General features: G+C 46.6%; 1 protein-coding gene across 2 annotated transcripts in view; it reads right to left on the bottom strand.

Annotated features, from left to right (window-relative positions):
* The window catches only part of LOC138969339 (macrophage receptor MARCO-like), an 11,586-nt gene extending 5,938 nt beyond the window's left edge, over window positions 1-5,648 (bottom strand). The window contains exons 1-2 of one of the 2 annotated variants that reach the window (XR_011456426.1): window positions 5,633-5,648; window positions 4,710-4,761 (exon numbers count right to left, since the gene is read on the bottom strand). The gene's annotated coding sequence lies outside the window, so the exon portion shown is untranslated. Of the gene's footprint in view, window positions 1-4,709; window positions 4,762-5,632 lie in introns of those variants that run through there. The other variant, XM_070342114.1, reaches the window with a different exon arrangement.
* Window positions 5,649-15,000: the final 9,352 nt, after the last annotated feature.

Here is a 15,000-nt window from a genome sequence, read left to right as displayed (position 1 = left end):
GGCCGAGGTCAGGGCTCGCTTCATGGCGTCGAAAGTGGCTTGATGCGTGTCTTGCCAGAGGTGCCTCAGGTCTGTTTTCTTCTTCTTCTTGGTGCCTTTTTCGGCCTCTGCCACCAGGTCGTGCAGAGGACCCGCGAGCTTCGAAAACTTGGCAATGAAGCGCCGGTAATAGCTTGCAAACCCGAGGAAGCTGCGGACTTCAGTTGTGGTCGTGGGCGTAGGCCAGTTGACCACGGCGTCGACCTTGCCGGCTTCACAGCTGATGCCCTCTGCCGAAATTGTGTGGCCCAAATAGGTGACCTGGCGGCGAAGGAACTGACACTTGTCTGGACGGATCTTGAGGCCGGTCTTGATAAGACGTTCCAGCAGGCAGTCGAGGTGTTCCAGGTGCTCGTCAAAGGTCTTGGAGTAGACGAGAAGGTCGTCCAGGTAGACGAGCAAGAACTGGAACAAGAACTCTGACATCGTGGTCTGCATAAGACGCTGGAACGTGGCTGGGGCAGAGATGAGTCCCATGGGCATGCGTGTGTATTCGTAGAGGCCCATGGGGGTGACAAACGCCGTCTTGTGCTGGTCCGCCGGGTCCATCGCAATCTGGTGGTAGCCGCTGGCCAGGTCGAGGGTCGAGAAGTATTGAGACCCCACCAGTGCGTCAAAGGACTCCTGGATTCGTGGCAGCGGGTAGGCGTCGCCGACTGTCTTGGAATTGAGCCGGCGGTAGTCGACGCAGAGGCGGATGGAGCCGTCCTTCTTCCTGACGATGACAATTGGGGCAGCGTAAGGGCTATGGCTCTCTGTGATGATATTGCGGTCGAGCAGCTCCTTCAAATGCTCTTGCACCTCCTTGAAATTGTTTGGGGGAATGCGGCGGTAAGGCTGGGCGACGGGTTTGGAGTCTGTCGTCCTCAATTTGTGGTGGACGGCGTCGCAGTAGCCCAAGTCTGCTGGAGTGGTCTGGAACGCGTCAGCTCGTTTGCTCAGCAGCTCTTCGAGGCGTTGCTTCTGGCTGCTGGTTCCATTGAAGTCTGGCAGATGGAATGGAGCTGGTGCCGGTGTTTTCGTGTCTCCTGAAGACAGGCGCTGCGTGGAGATGACTAGCTCGTTGACTGTAGCGCTGTAGGTGACGTCGGACTGGCTCTCGACTGTGTCAGTGGCGTGCAGTGTGGCGATCGGCGTTCTGGCAGGCAGCGTCTTGTCCTCAGGAGAGAGGTTTGCAATCCTGATGAACCGGCAGGAGGGGTCCCCAGCGACCAAGGTGGGGACAGTCAGCAGACCGCCAGGAAGGGGATGGGAAAGGGGGGAAGCCAGCAATTGCCGAGTGTACCTCTGGTTGCTGGTAACCCGGATTGTGGCCATGGAGTAGGCAGGGATTGAGCAGGGAGTGGAAGTCCGAGCTAGACCACGTGTTGAGTTGCGATCTAGTCGAACTTCCCGGACAGCAGCTTGCAGGGAAGGAGGGAGGTTGGACATCTGGGGCAGACAAGTGGAAAGGACGTTCATGCCCACCAAGACCGGCAGTCGCTTCTTGCGGTTCTGCATGAACGGCTCGGTAGGCTCCTTGACGACAAGGACTGGAACATCCTTGCAGAGGTGGCCCAGGATGGAGATGTCGACGACGATGACCCCGGAGTAAGGAACTTCAGCGCCGTTGACAGCTCGAAGGGTGACGTGGCAGGCACTGATGTCGCAGTGGGAGAGATGCTGGGCCACCCATGTGTCGGTGACGGTCGTCACCTCTCGCTGCCTGTGTCGAGTAGAGCTTCGGCCGGGCGTCCGTTGATTGAGATATCGGCAGTTGGACACTGGCCGGTGAGTGAGGTCTTCTTCTTCCTACCCCCCGCTGAATGTTTTGTGGTGACAGCGGGGGTTAAAAGTTTTTCATGCTGCTGGTGCTGTTGTTGTTGTTGCTGTGTGGTCGGGGCCGATGCCGCTGTTTGTTGTGGTACCGCTGTTTCTGGAAGCAGTCGGATTCCCGGTGCCGACTCTGCCACACCAGTTGCACTGGGGTTGATGGTTCTGCTGTTGGTGATGGTGGTACGTCGGTGCAGCTGATGGTGGTTGTGACGCCAGTTGTAGCTTGAGGGACTCTGTCTCCGTGGTGAGGGCAGCGATGCGTGCTTCGAGCCTTGCGATGGAGGGGTCCGGTGCAGCGAAGACTTGTTCAGCTGTTGCTTCAGCAGGGCTATCTTCCCGCATCCATCGCATGGCCTCGCTGGTGACCTCGTCGAAGGTGGCGGCCGGCTTTTCTCGCAGGAAGCGGCACATGTCACGCTTCAGGATTGTGGGTGGAGTCCTGTGGCGAAGGTCTTGCGCAGCGTATTGTCGTTCAGTGTGTTGGCCTCGGCAGCATTGGTCTTGGCCCATGCAGCGCGTAGGTGGCTGGCGTACTCGCTAACAGACTCGCCGAGACCTTGTTGTCGCCTGTGGAAGGCGGCAGCCAGCGCGACACTCTCTCGCTGGTCGCCCCACGTCTGCTCCAAGATGGCGTAAATTTTGGCCGGCGTGTTGACCTCTGCTGCTGGTCGCCTGATGACCTCCTGTCGAGCCCTTCCGTCCAGCGCTCCCAGGATCCATGCCGCTGCAAGTGCAGGGACCGTCTGTAGCTGCAGGATCAGCTCAGCTTGGCCTCCTGGATGAAAGTCTCGGCGCAGTCGCCCTCGCCGGTGAAACGCCTCAGCTTGCAGAGCCGCAGGTTGGGGGTGTTTGCCTCGTCCGCCATGTTTGCCTGTACTGTCTTCTTTCAGTTGATGCTTCTGGACCCTGCTCGCAGCGCCAAATGTAGTGGAGGAGTGGAAGGGTAGTAGTAGATGTAGGTACACGAAGCCCAAGTCCAAGCGTCTTGTTTCAACTTTTTATTTAAGAAAACAATGCAAGGAAACGTAGAGGCCGAAGGCGAAACCCGTAGACAGCAAAGCAAGTGTAGTGTCGTGTTCAGCTGCTAGGAGCGAATGCATGCTTATGCCGGTGTCCGGCCTATACTTATAGCCCCGGCGCGGACTGCACAGAAAGCACCGTCCGCCGAGAATAAAAATCGCCTGAATACGGCCAGAAACACGAAATCTGTGTTTTCTTACACTTGCTTTACCCTACGTTATTTAAACAAATACATAACCAATCATAACAAACAATACATCAAATTAAAGCTACGACCTTTAGCTTTCCATTGCAATAGATCACATTTCGGAAAAAACTTATATTTATTTAGTATGATGCAAAAACAATGGTCCTAGTGAAGGCACTGAACCAACTTCAGTGCGGAAAATTACAAAACTCTCTAAACTGGAATAATGGACAAACTCATAAATCATACAGATAAAAAGAAGAACCCTAGACAAACATCATGATATGCGTTACTTGGGGGAAAATTATACATTGACTTAGTACGAAGCGGTAAAGTCCGAAAGTAAATGGAATCGGCTAAATTCCTGCGCGAGTACCTGTCTGCATAAATTAGCAATCTTTGCAGAGGAACCAAGCATCACTCATTACAACCAAATCCTTATAAACAAACTAAAATCATATGCAACATAGGTACGGGATATGTAATAGTGATACAAAAATGACAAAACAATGATTGAAAAGACAAAGATGAGTTTGTGAGAATCAATTTCTCTCGACGATACGTGAAAACCGGTCAATGTCAGAGTGACGCTTTGGTCAGTTCGAAGCATTATCGTAAATAACACAATAATATGCAGCCCATCCAGCCTAATCAGTGACTTCTATGCAAACCTAAATATAATTAGGACCGTATCAAAGATAAAAGGGACTTTGAAAGATAGAAGTTAGGTAGATATATAAAGAAAGGTATTTTATTTGCGCCGGCAATGTGCGCGCGCATCATCGTATCGTCTGCTATGGGATGGGTATCCCGTTTTGTACTGTACACAAGGCTGTTTCGCTATGCGATGATTAGAGTGTTTAGGGTAGCGAAGTGCACTTTGCTACATCAGCATAACATTTTAACTCGACACAACGCAGCTCACATAAACAAACAAGAGAGAATTTTGTTTTTTAAACAACCACGAAGAAAGGGGGTTTGGCAGAGCGATTCGCCTTCGCCTGACACTTACGGAACTCATCTCCCCATATCATGTTACTGAGCTTTTTTGTGTATGTCTACATTAAAATAAAATAAAAAGGCGCTTTATGGTGATTTTTCGACACTCTTACATTCGTGACAATGAAGATTAATTTAATCTTTAATTGTGTGTGTTGTATCAATAAAGTGGGAAATCTTGAGAATGAAATCGTCGTAGAATAGAATATTCAACTTCGCGCATTGTGAATGTATTGTAAATCTGCAAAGGCATAGAATGTGGTTCATACATGTTTATACATTTTTTATATGGTCCTTCCTTTGGGGCCCGGGTAGCTCAGTTGGTAGAGCACTGGAATTGTGATCGAAAGGTCGCAGGTTCGAATTCGGGCTGGGACGGACACGGGTCAACTTTATGTGCAGACCCAGAGACGGAAGCCATGTCCCACCCCCGTGTCATCACAATGGCACGTAAAAGACCTTGGTCATTCTGCCATAAGTGCAGGTGGCTGAATACACCTAAAAACGCAGACACCTAGCGCGACTCCGTTGCTGCTAGCTTTCCACTGGGAGGAAGCGACCCGAATTTCCCAGCGATGGGACAATAAAGTAATGAAAATGAAAATGAAAATGAACAGAGACCTTAATTAGCAGAATCTAATATACGAACCTTGTACGTCCCCCTGCAGGTCCTCAAATGCTTGTTTTCAAAGATGAGCAACCTGCCAACAGAATATCAAATCACATTTCAATATTCACAGTTAGTCTCTTTTTCTCTCTCTCTCTCTCTCTCTCTCTCTCTCTCTCTCTCTCTCTCTCTCTCTCTCTCTCTCCTCCCTCTCTCCCTCTCTGTCTGACTCTCTCTCTCTCTCTCTCTCCTCTCTGTCTGACTCGCTCGTTCTCTCTCTCTCTCTCTCTCTCTCTCCCTCTCTGTCTGACTCTCTCTCTCTCTCTTTCTCTCTCTCTCTCTCTCTGTCTGACTCTCCTTCTCTCTCTCTCTCTCTCTCTCTCTCTCTCTCTCTCTCTCTCTTTCTGCAGAACAAATTACAAAAGTCATGACTATCGATATATTTATTTACTGTTTCAAAGGTAATAATTCAACATTTAATCATTCTACGTTTAAAAGAACTCGTGGCCAAAAGCTGTCTCTCATTCATGCCCCATCAGCTTCACAGGTCGTCTTAGGGTTTGTAGATATGTCACCATACAATATCAGAAAAAACGTTAACATAAGTGTTTGATTGTTCACTGCTGTGTTTGGGTAATGTTTGCAGAGAAAAAAATTCGTCACTGATGCGCACTATACTTTTCCGTCCTACCCTTCCGCCTCTGAGAGCGGAATGTGCGCGCATTTGCTTGGTTACAGACTTTGGTAACTTAATCCGTACGGGTTTCATCTGTAATAGTCATTGATATCTGTGAGCATTATAAAAAGTCGAAGAACTGATCGAATTTGCGATTCAAACGCAAAAAAAAGCTTGCATAGTGAAATTGCACTCCCAGCAAGGAATTCGGTCACAAATCAGCACATATGCCTAATAACTGAAAACTGTTTGTTTAATTTCTACTTACTACTGCAGCTCTTGAAATAACCCCTGCGTTTGAAGAAAGTTGAGTCCACTAGGCTTGGCGCGGCCACGAAGAATAAGAGGAAAGCGGCGACAGTCTTCATGGTGGTAATTAAGCTTTCTGGTAAGTGTTCGGCGCTTTCTGGTACATCTGTTTATCAGCGGCGGTATTTATATGCTCGAGAATCTATATACAGATACTACATGCACCTATACTCACAATCCCCTAACTCCCACCCCCACCCCCCCCCCCCCCCCCCCCCCCCAACCAAAGCCTTTTTATATTTAGTCAAGTTTTGACTAAATATTTTAACATCGAGGGGGAATCGCGAAACGAGGGTCGTGGTGTATGTGCGTGTGTGTGTGCGTGTGTGTGCGTGTGTCTGTGTGTGTGTGTAGAGCGATTCAGACTAAACTACTGGACCGATCTTTATGAAATTTGACATGAGAGTTCCTGGGTATGAAATCCCCGAACGTTTTTTTCATTTTTTTGATAAATGTCTTTGATGACGTCATATCCGGCTTTTCGTGAAAGTTGAGGCGGCACTGTCACGCCCTCATTTTTCAACCAAATTGGTTGAAATTTTGGTCAAGTAATCTTCGACGAAGCCCGGGGTTCGGTATTGCATTTCAGCTTGGTGGCTTAAAAATTAATTAATGACTTTGGTCATTAAAAATCTGAAAATTGTAAAAAAAAATAAAAATTTATAAAACGATCCAAATTTACGTTTATCTTATTCTCCATCATTTGCTGATTCCAAAAACATATAAATATGTTATATTCGGATTAAAAACAAGCTCTGAAAATTAAATATATAAAAACTATTATCAAAATTTTTTTTTCGAAATCAATTTAAAAACACTTTCATTTTATTCCTTGTCGGTTCCTGATTCCAAAAATATATAGATATGATATGTTTGGATTAAAAACACGCTCAGAAAGTTAAAACGAAGAGAGGTACAGAAAAGCGTGCTATCCTTCTCAGCGCAACGAATACCCCGCTCTTCTTGTCAATTCCACGTGCACTGCCTTTGCCACGGGCGGTGGAGTGACGATGCTACGAGTATACGGTCTTGCTGCGTTGCGTTGCGTTCAGTTTCATTCTGTGAGTTCGACAGCTACTTGACTAAATGAAATTTAAGTTGAGGAGTTAGTTACAGGTCTCAAGACCGATCCCATTTTATTTTGAGTCCACTGGCCTAGTCCACCTTTCTTGTCATGATAGATTTGCTATCAAGGGTCAAGGCCACTTCTCAAAAAGGGACGCTACAGCACGGACAAGCTTGCATCGAAGGGGATTCGACGTGGGTCGAAGGAATAAGTATTGAATTTGATGTTTTTATGTGGTCAAGTTATACCTCGTAAGGTTGAGGGGTAATTGACGCAATTTTTTTGGGAAAAAACTGTGGTGATCAGTGTAGTTAGCGTTGAGCATAAGTACAGGTCTTTGTTCGGAAAACAATGGCTAGATCAGCGGAATCTAGGTCATCCTGCAAGTGGGGGAATATCATGGTGTACGGTCATTCGTTTGTGCGAAGACTTAGCGAGTTCGCTGAGAGGGATGGGCTAGTGGATAATCATTTTGGATTTCAGCAATGCAAGGTGTCCATGAAGGGGGTCGGAGGCTGGAAGATAAAAAATCTTTGTGAGTACATATGACTATGATTAGTCACTCGACTGCGTTGTTGATTTTGTTGATTGGGGATAACGATATTTTCCCAAGGGACTCGGCAGAACTGATCGCTGCTCAATTGTTGGCGACAGCCACGCATTTGAAGACGAAGTTCCACATCAGAGCGGTCATGATATGTCAACTAATGCCTCGATTTCATCCTACAGGGAAGGGGCGTGCAATGCATGAGGACTACAATACCAAGGCCCAAGAGGTGAACGAAAAGCTGGCCGCAGAAGTGAATAACACGGCGGGGTTGTTCTTCTGGACACATGATTTTGTCTTCTTTCCTCTACAGAATGCCCAGAAATATAACACACTGAGGCGCAGCTTCCTAGCTGATGGGGTGCACCTGGCACCGTGCGGGCAGTGCAGACTGTATAAATCATTGAAAAAAGCTGTTTTGCACGTTGGCAGGGCAATGGGTTGTTAAAAGGGGTCTGTCAGAAAAACAGTTACATTACAAGTGGAAGAAGGTTTCACTGTCAGTGTCAGGTAAACAGCACGAGTGATTCTGGCACACAACTCCCACAAGTGTAGGGTAACTTACAGATACAGAGAACTAAAAGGCAGTAGTATAGGACGGGGCGTTTTGGCCCCCTTTTGGGAGCCTACTTCCATGCCAGTAATAGTTGTGAAAGGCGCCACGCGAAATCCTATGCCATATCCATCTTTAAATCATGTTAGTCCAAATCTGTTCCAGATCCAGCTTTTTTGTTGTTGCTCTTTTTGATCAGTAAAGTTCTACAAGTTTGATAGTTTTTTTAATTTGTTATTTAGCTATTAATTTTACAACAAATATGTGTAAAATAGATTAAAGGTTTATTCAGAATATGCAGGAACATTTTGCTGTAAGAATGAGGTGCGCTTCCTGTTCCGGCGCTTCCTGTCTGCCATTTTTCTTAGTATAAGCCACAGTTTTTTGTTCCATTAACATCAGCCATAAACATGACGCACAAAGGCCATCATTGGGTAAATATTGTTCAATTTGTTTCTATTGTTAATTTTCTATTCAGGAATAATTATATTTGTCTTGTAGTAAGTAAAAGTTTATTGTTTTGTACGTTTTTTGGTACAGTCTTTCACCATGTGGTGTTTCAGTATTCGCCATGATGTGCGCACTTTTACAAAGTTTATTTCACTGTTTAATTAGTGTTCAGTGTGTCAAATTCAAGTAAGAGTGGTATTTTATACATGTTTGCCTTTTAATTAAACGGTTGGTAGTGTATGGAAATGCATTTGTGCCAAAGGATAACGTTTCATAGTTATTTTGTTTTTAACCATTTTCCCAGTCAACAGTGTGCTTACCTGTGATTCAGAATAAGTTTTTGGTTTGTTTTGTTATTCCCTTTTTTTGTGTAAAGTGTGTAAGAGATAAAGGTAATGATCAGAGCTCTTTTTCTAAGTTGGTAGAATTCTTATTATCTCCCTTTAAGTGTAACAGAACCGTTTTTCAAAATGACAAGTTTCACAGGTTGTTTCCCTTTGTTTTTGTTGTGTCAGTGTAATGTTAGTAGTTGTTGTTCATTATTAGTATGGTCGAGTGATTGTTATGTTACATTGTTTTCAGTTTGACGGTGCAGTATGTTGATTAAACATCACAAGTTCAACTACTCATCAGTTCTGCCAGGCTTGTTTTGTGCGGCTGTGACAATAGTGGTAAGGGTTACGGTATTGATGTCCCATGATACCAGGTACTTGCGATAAGGAATTTCAGGGCGGTTGGTCATAGACTCAGAGCACGTGTGTGTGCTATGGAGTCACAGCCGGTGTGTGTGCTGATGACATGAGACCATATATTAGCGATAAGACATTTCAGGGCGGTCGGTCATAGACTCAGAGCATGAGTGTGTGCTATGGAGTCACAGCCGGTGTGTGTGCTGATGACATGAGACCAGGTATTAGCGATAAGAAATTTCAGGGCGGTCGGTCATAGACTCAGAGCATGTGTGTGTGCTATGGGGTCACAGCCGGTGTGCGTGCTGATGACATGAGACCAGGTATTAGCGATAAGAAGTTCAGGGCGGTCGGTCATAGCCTCAGAGCATGTGTGTGTGCTATGGAGTCACAGCCGGTGTGTGTGCTGATGACATGAGACCAGGTATTAGCGATAAGAACTTTCAGGGCGGTCGGTCATAGACTCAGAGCATGTGTGTGTGCTATGGAGTCACAGCCGGTGTGTGTGCTGATGACATGAGACCAGGTATTAGCGATAAGAAAATTTCAGGGCAGTCGGTCATAGACTCAGAGCATGTGTGTGTGCTATGGAGTCACAGCTGGTGTGTGTGCTGATGACAAGAGACCAGGTATTAGCGATAAGAAATTGTAATGCGGTCGGTCATAGACTCAGAACATGAGTGCGTGCAATGGAGTCACAGCCGGGGTGTGGCTGTTGACAGAAGACCAGATAGCAGTTGTAAGAAAATTCAGGGCGGTCAGTCTCGGATGATAGACTAAGACCATGTGTGGTTGCATATGACTATGAGAGTTAATGGAGACAAATCCACCAATAAATTACATCTGACATTGACTATTTCAGGCAGAAAGCAGTCGGCGGCGGCACGCCACATAGTCAGAGTAAGATTGAAGTGTTTAATTTATTGCAGCTGCAGAATCGGTGGACAACCAGTATCCGACACATTAGATGGTGGGAGTGGGTCTTTAATAAGGGGACACCCACAGTGATACTGCAATTATTTCATTATCAGCAGAAATCACAGGATGCCGCCAAGAAAGCCAGCAACCTCGAAGCGGCCGGCTAGAACCCGACCGAATGCCACGGCAAGCGCTGCTTCCCAACACCAGGCGGCCGACAACACGGTAACACAGGCGTCACCGATTGAAGCTGTCCTGGCAGAACTCCGGAGGCTATCTGAAGGACAGGAACAGCTGCGGCAGGAGAATCGAGCGCTGGCTGCACAAGTCCAACACATCGCGGGGCAGCAGGGAACGGCAGAACCAACAGCACCGGCAACAACATCAACGCTGCAGTCAACAGCAGCGCCACTACAAGGGCCAGCAGCACAGCTGCCAACGCCACAATGCGGGGGTAGCGCAAGCCTGGTACAGCAGATTGCAGGTGAGCCCGGGCCCTTATTCCGGTTGATCTCTTTGTGGGCGACAAAATGAAGGCGCGAGTGTGGAGCGGCGAGGCAATCGACCTGGCGCTGTTGCTCAAACAGGACAAACCGCGCGCCTTTAATCTTAGAATAGACAGTGCAGAGGATGGGCCCTCCGTCCGGATTAGTGAGACCTCTGCCAAGACCACCTCACTGACTGCGGAGAAGTGGAGGTCAGCATGGAACATATTCGGGTCAATTTACCTGGCAAAATTCACTACCAAGGCACAAGGGCTGGCGGTGCACTACCGTCACGTGGAAAACCTGATGCGGGATGGGGCCGATTGGGCGACATACGATAGGGCATTTAGGAGGCTGGTAGAGCAGGGCCGTCTGCAGTGGGGGGATGCCTGTCCAAACCTGTACACAGAGGCTCGCCTCAGATTCATTGGGGGACGGGCATCCTCAGTGCAAATGACCAGGACTGGCCAGAACAGCATCCCCAAAAATTACTGTTACCCTTTCCACACCAGGGGTGCATGTAACAGGGATGCTTGCCGGTTCAGTCACTTGTGCTACCACTGCAAGAGTGGGAAGCACCAGGGTTCTAAATGCCCCGAAAAGTCTGGGGATCGGCCCTTTCCCTCCTCCAGAGGCTCCGGACCATCAACCAGCCACTAAAAATGTACCGACCCCTGTCAGCGTGGATCGATTGGCTTTCTGGTTAGAGGGATATGATAGCAAAAAGGCAGAGTTTCTGTTAGATGGGTTTAGGCACGGGTTTAGGGTGGGGTTTCAGGGGAAAGTTACCAGCATAGTTCACAAAAATTTAAAGTCGGCAGCTCTGCAACCCCAAGTAGTAGACCAACACATCAAAAAAAAAATTTCGGCAGGCCGGATGCACGGTCCTTTCGTAAGCCCCCCTTTTCCACAGTTTCAGTGTTCCCCAGTAGGTCTAGTAGAAAAGAAGGCCAAAGGAGAATTCAGGATGATACATCACCTTTCTTTCCCAGAGGGCCAATCGATCAACGATGGGATAGGTCCGGAACACTCGCATGTAAGATATGCCACGATAGAAGAGGCAATAATGGTTGTCAGAACTCTATGTGCAAAAGCTTTTATGTGCAAAACGGATGTAAAGCATGCATTTCGGATAATACCGGTGCATCCGGACGAATACCATTTGTTTGTATTTCAGTGGAAGGGCTGTTTTTATGTGGATCTGGCGCTACAAATGGGATGTTCGGCCTCGTGTAAGATCTTTGAGGCATTCCGCTCGGCCGTAGAATGGATAGGGAGAAAGAAGCTGGGGTTAAATATGGTGCACATCTTGGATGATTTTTTCCTTGCATCTGTGTCCAAGGAAGTAGGGACTTTTCAGTTCAGGAGTTTTTTGGAAATGTGTTCAGATTTAGGCCTACCCATGTCTCCGGAAAAAACATTTGGTCCACAGACAACCATGTCCTTCGTGGGATTCGAAATAGATACTGTAGAAGAAGAGTTTGCCAGTTGAAAAACTGACAAAATGTACGAATGAAATTTCACAACTGTTAGCATGTCCCAAAGCTACCCTCCGTCAACTTCAGGCAATACTCGGGCTGTTAAACTTTGCATGTGAGGTGATTATCCCTGGGCGGCTATTTCTACGCAGACTGATCGACCTAACCATTGGGGTGAAGGCTCCCCATTTCAGGATAAGGCTTACCAGGAGGTAAAGGAGGATTTGAGGTTATGGCTTGCTTTTTTGGAAGGGCACAATGGGAAATGTTTGTTTCAGGATCTTAGGCAGGTCCCATGTCACGAAGTGAACTTATACACTGATGCATCAGGGTCGATAGGCTATGGCGCCATATTTGGCTCAGCCTGGTTTTGTGGAAAATGGTCCGAATGGTGGACAAAACAAAACATCACGCTGCTTGAATTGTATCCCATAGTTATGGCTGTTGAGACTTGGGGGAGAGATCTAGAAAATAAACAGCTCATTCTACACACTGATAATAGCGCCCTGGTATCGGTCCTTAGCAAACAGACTTCGAAAGAACCGATAGTGATGGTCCTGGTGCGTAGACTCGTGTTGAAGAGCTTGGAGTTAAATTTAACTCTAACGGCAAAACATGTGCGAGGAAAAGATAACTCAGTGGCTGATGCGCTATCTCGGTTGCAGGTGCAGCGTTTTCGATTCCTTTGCCCGGTAGCAGCATCGCTACCAACCAGAGTGCCTCCGCTGCCGGCTTCGCTGGGTTAGACGCCACGGCGCAGGCGCTGGCAACCGCGTCAGTATCCGATAGTACAGTGCAGGCCTACAAGCGTACATGGACCCAGCTACATACCTTTTGTAACCAAAAAGGCGTAGCACTCCAAATCCCCGTGTCTGAGTCAACAGTGGTGAGATTTATTGCCTCATTATTCGAGGATAATTACGCTCCCAGCTCCATAACTTCAGCAGTTTCGGTCATCAGTTTCATTCATAAAATGACCAAAATGCCAGACCCCAGCGAGTCGATATGTATTTCTGGTGCCTACCAGAATAATCACCTTTTAATTACACTGCTTTCGGGTTTGCACCAGAAATACATATATTGTTTCTGGGTCATTTATATACACATAGTTTATATTTCTGGTTTGCTACCAGAATAAGAATAATCCTTTTTTCCCTGCTTTCTGGCAAATATTGTTTCTGGTTTACACCAGAAATTCTGGTCTTATATATATACTAGCAGTTAAACCCGGCTTCGCCTGGGAGTAAGCGGAGCCCTGTAGCAATTTAAGACGCTCGCTATCCCATTATCATTAGCTTTACCTCCTTTGTTTGGATACAAAAAAAGAGTTATCTCCCTTACCTTCTAGAAATTTCCGGAACTGTCCAGTTAATTTTTCTTTCTTCATTTCTTCCCCTGATAGGAGCAATAGCGAGTCTCTGATATCACTGGCATGATGTGCTTGCTACAGGTGAACAGTAGGCACTGAACTGGTTTTGCACCATATAGGCTGTATTCAATAAATGGGAGGTCCATAATCTGAGAAAGGAAACAATGAATCAAGAAACTAAAACCCAGGTGCACATCTGCGGCACCTAGGGAGTGTACGTGCACACTATCTTGTTCCTGCCTCTTGCCATCTCAGAGGTATGGCGACCACAGACAAAAAAGAGTTATCTCCCTTACCTTCTAGAAATTTCCGGAACTGTCCAGTTAATTTTTCATTCTTCATTTTTTCCCCTCATAGGAGCAATTATAGCGAGTCTCTAATATCACTGGCGTGATGTGCTTGCTACAGGTGAACAGTAGGCACTGAACTGGTCTTGCACCATATAGGCTGTATTCAATAAATGGGAGGTCCATAATCTGAGAAAGGAAACAGTGAATCAAGAAACTAAAACCCAGGTGCACATCTGCGGCACCTAGGGAGTGTACGTGCACACTATCTTGTTCCTGCCTCTTGCCATCTCAGAGGTATGGCGACCACAGACAAAAAAAGAGTTATCTCCCTTACCTTCTAGAAATTTCCGGAACTGTCCAGTTAATTTTTCATTCTTCATTTTTTCCCCTCATAGGAGCAATAGCAAGTCTCTAATATCACTGGCATGATGTGCTTGCTACAGGTGAACAGTAGGCACTGAACTGGTCTTGCACCATATAGGCTGTATTCAATAAATGGGAGGTCCATAACCTGAGAAAGGAAACAATGAATCAAGAAACTAAAACCCAGGTGCACATCTGCGGCACCTAGGGAGTGTACGTGCACACTATCTTGTTCCTGCCTCTTACCATCTCAGAGGTATGGCGACCACAGACAAAAAAGAGTTATCTCCCTTACCTTCTAGAAATTTCCGGAACTGTCCAGTTAATTTTTCATTCTTCATTTCTTCCCCTCATAGGAGCAATAGCAAGTCTCTAATATCACTGGCATGATGTGCTTGCTACAGGTGAACAGTAGGCACTGAACTGGTCTTGCACCATATAGGCTGTATTCAATAAATGGGAGGTCCATATTCTGAGAAAGGAAACAGTGAATCAAGAAACTAAAAACCCAGGTGCACATCTGCGGCACCTAGGGAGTGTACGTGCACACTATCTTGTTCCTGCCTCTTGCCATCTCAGAGGTATGGCGACCACAGACAGACAGACAGACACACAGACAGACACTCTCTTTTATTAATATGTACTAGCATCAGGGCCGGCTTCGCCCGGGGTGTTTCTTGATCTTCCCTCTCTCTCAGAAACTTCTAGAATCTTATTCCAATGAGAATACAAGCGATAGATGAAAGTTGTGAGGCTCATACATTTGGATTAAAAGTCGGGACTGACAGTGTGAAAGCATCACCATCAACACACTCTTTTGCTGAAAAATAACTTTTTGACTTGAGTTATCTTCCTTTTCTTAGAAGAATTCTAGATACTTGAAAACCAGGTCTAACATCGACTCTATATATTCTGTACTTAGATTGATCAGGCGTGCTGCATTAGAAGAGAAGATACCTCCCTTCAATGTAATACGTAAAAGTAAGAGTTACCTCCCTTTGCTTCTAGAAATTTCCTGAACTGTCCGGTTAACTTTTCTTCTTCATTTCTTCTCCTCATAGGAGCGATAGAGAGTCTGTAATATCACGGGCATTATGTGCTTGCTACATGTGATCACCAGGCACTGAACTGGCCTTGCAC

Source organism: Littorina saxatilis, linkage group LG6 (genome assembly GCF_037325665.1).
Source record: "Littorina saxatilis isolate snail1 linkage group LG6, US_GU_Lsax_2.0, whole genome shotgun sequence".
NCBI classification, from domain to species: Eukaryota; Metazoa; Mollusca; class Gastropoda; order Littorinimorpha; family Littorinidae; genus Littorina; species Littorina saxatilis.
Note: the sequence above shows the minus strand (reverse complement) of the source record. Positions and strands in the feature narration are given on the sequence as shown.